The following is a 3,341-nucleotide window of genomic DNA, read 5'->3' as shown; positions in this document are numbered from 1 at the left end:
ACGATTATTTTATCCGCATGTCCAAAAATGGCCAGCGAGACCTATCCAGGATCGACAGACCCTATAGAGCTTCTAGACCTTGCAAACCTGCTCCCATCGCCATGAACTGGTCGCCGAAGGTGCTGGCAGGGAAGACACCTGTGCAAATGTGCGTGACTTCTTTTATTGTGGAAAAGCTGCAGCACATCAACTTCTACACACACAGCTCTGGACTGTATGGGACCTTGCTCCAATGGCAAGGCAGCCAAGACAACTAGGGATCTTTTTCTGCTGCACCCTATACCTGCCTTTGCAGCCATTGAGATTTGGCGGCAAGAAGCGCGTTGTGTACAAACGCTCCAGCTAACCTGGAGGCTAGACTCATATGTGCTCATGTTTAAGAAGTAAAAAGAGAAAAAGAGAAACTGGGGGTTGGGAAAAAAAAACCTTCCCAGGCACCAGGCAAATTTGATAAGTCTATGTTATAGGGCACTTAATTTTCTTAGATGTTAATTACAATGACAGTAGTTCTTCCTTCAAGGGACAACATTTCAGTTTATTCTGGCACCGTCTATAGCAAGCATAGACATTGCTCCGAATAACAGGGAAAGGCTGATTTTCTGGTGGTGCCCATGGCCTGCCCACTTTCCATAGTGGCACACAACTTTACCACCAACAAGGCCTCATTGACCACATACCAGGAGCCTGATGACTGCACAGCATTTGCGTATAAATATACAAAGGATTTTAATTGGAGATAAATCCACAGAGTCAGTATTATTATTATCATTAATAATAATAATGATAATATTTTTTATTTATTTACAGAACACGCTGAAAGACAAAATATGCATTAGCAGATTCTAAATGAGCTGGAATCACTTGGGAAAGGGAAAGTTTGAGGGAAAACCTCTGCTCAGCACACAGCAAGGATCAAAAGGAGGAAGCGGAGTGTTAGCATGCATAATAAATGGGGTGGACAACAATACCCCAGGGCTTCCAGCATGAAATGAAACAATGCAGCACACGTACCTGGAAGAGGAGGTTTGGTTTAGGTCACCCTCTCACCAGAAGACAATATAGAGAGGGATGCTGGAAAGGATGAGGGATATATAAAGATGCCAACCTCTGAGGCTATTCAGATGAGGGAAGCAGGGCTATGACAGGGCTGTACAAAACAGCAGACGACAGAGAGAAAGAGTCTCCCGAGCATCTCTTACCACTTCTGGTACTACAAGAACAAAGGGACGTGTTATTTCCTGAGACAAGTTTAAGCATCACACTTAATTACCCTCTGGATCTCATTACCTTGATGCACCATGGAGGCCAAGAATAAGATGGTAGGAATTGGATGCTCAATATGGATAAGTTATAGCTCTGTTGAAGCAAATGAACCTCTGATAACCTCTGTTGGCTGAGAATCGGGCCCTCGCTGTTTGGATGCACCATAAGAAGGCCCGTGGTTATGTTACCCCGGACCCAATAAACCTGAGATGTGACATAGCTCTGGTGACTCAGGGCATAGATCAGTGGTCTCCAAAGTAGGGTGCACAAGACGATCCATTGGGGTGAGGGAAGAAAATATTAGAACTTCTATTTCTGTTTCTATAAATATAAGTATATTGGGGGTGGTGCTCAAAAAATTTTTACTGATAGGGGTGCGCGAATATAAATATACATATATTGGGGGTGCATGCTCAAAATTTTTTTACTGATAGGGGTGCGCGATCAAAAATGTTTGGAGACCACTGGTGTAGATCACCTCGCCATGTCAAGGGTAAGAAGCGTTTTCTCTACTGCCCAGGGTGCATCACCTGGACTGAAGCACCTAGGCCTGATCATCCTCAAGCAGGCCCTTGGAGAAGCTGCACCCTGATTTGATCCAGCAATGCGCTTCCATTCCCACATTTTTGGGGGAAGAAGAAATGCTGAGGGTTAGACTGGCACAGTTTCTCAGCAGCAAAGGCCCTGAGGCCCAGCGGCGTTTCTGCCTCTGCATAGCCCTGCCTGCTATGAAGCAGGATGAGCAATTGCAGCTGCATCATTTTAAGGACTCATACAAGTTCACATTCCCTTCAATGCTCTTTGGCCTCTCTTTTTGTCCCCCACCCCCAGTCTCCCGTCTCATTTCCCAGAAACACATACAGAGCCACATGTGGCTGCAAGGCTTTTGCAAACTGAAGGAAGGTTGTGCCCATCTTTGCAATGTCTGTAGGGGGAAAGAGAGGGCTGAAAGCTGCAGGAGACGGCTGCATTTTGAATCACGGTAATTACACCAGGTGTGGGGGGGATCCGCTTGAGCGAGATGCACAATATCAGGCGGCTCGTGATAAAAATCACGAGTTGGCGCCTCTGGGTGTTTCTGTGGCAGGGAGCGGAGATATTTCTAGGGGAGAAGGCGGCAGCAGGCAAGTTGCGTCTCTGGTTCCCTCCTTCAGAGCCCTGAGACTGAATCCTGATGCCTGCACGGCAGGGCGGCAAGGCCGTTTTCCCCAGGCACTGAGGTCACCTTAAAGTCTCCTTGTCCCCAGGCCCAAAGAGGGCATCTCTCAGGGCCGGGTGCTGAGCTGACAGGGCACGTGGGGCTGCAGCAGCTGGAGAAGGAGCCATTCCCACCTCCCGGGGCCGCAGGAGGCTCTCTCGGGGCTCCAGCAGCTGGGATCTGCTTGGCTGAAGGCAGCCTGGCTCCTGGGAGACGGGCCCGTGGGGAAGGAGACGGGCGACCTGCAGTGGAGGCGGAGGCAGGTTTGATGCAGAGGCTGTGCCTGATTTCACCTGGCGTGTCACGAAAGTGTGGAGCTCACGGCCGCCGGATGTGGCCACTCAGAAAGGGATGGGGGACATCCTTGGAGGAAAGGGGTCTGGTGAAGAAAGCTCGTGGGACTGGGCCCATCACAGGGAAACTATAAGCCCCCCTTAAGGGACCACAGGCCCCATGGCTCTAGGCTCTGGCCTGGCCTGTGGCTCTTCCGTCCGTTCCTCCCCAAACGTGTCCAACCCCTTCTCTGCTTGCAGCTCCCAGCACGTCGGGTGGCCACGAGTGCGAAACACCTGCCTCGCGTGCACGGGTTTTGTGGGGTGAGCCTCCTTTGTATGTGGCGTCCCCGCTCGCTGCCACTGTGTGGTAAACCCTTCTCCCGCTCCCCGCCCTGACCACAGCAGGCCTGGCCGTCTCCACACAGTCCTTAATGCGCCCGAGCTACTGCCACACCCGCCCTAGTCAGTTGGTTTAAGAAGAGAAATCGCATTCACGGAAAGAGCCTCTTGTCCTGACACCGCTGTGACCCTACACCCTGACGCCGTTACTGCGCCTTTAGCCGGCGCTTAGTAAAGGGCTGAGTGAGTGCGCACTAAGTGGGGGG

This window comes from Gavialis gangeticus, unplaced genomic scaffold (genome assembly GCF_001723915.1).
Source record: "Gavialis gangeticus isolate Ggan-Ray unplaced genomic scaffold, GavGan_comp1, whole genome shotgun sequence".
In the NCBI taxonomy this organism is placed as follows: domain Eukaryota; kingdom Metazoa; phylum Chordata; order Crocodylia; family Gavialidae; genus Gavialis; species Gavialis gangeticus.
The sequence above is the reverse complement of the archived record's forward strand: the minus strand, read 5'-3'. Positions refer to the sequence as shown.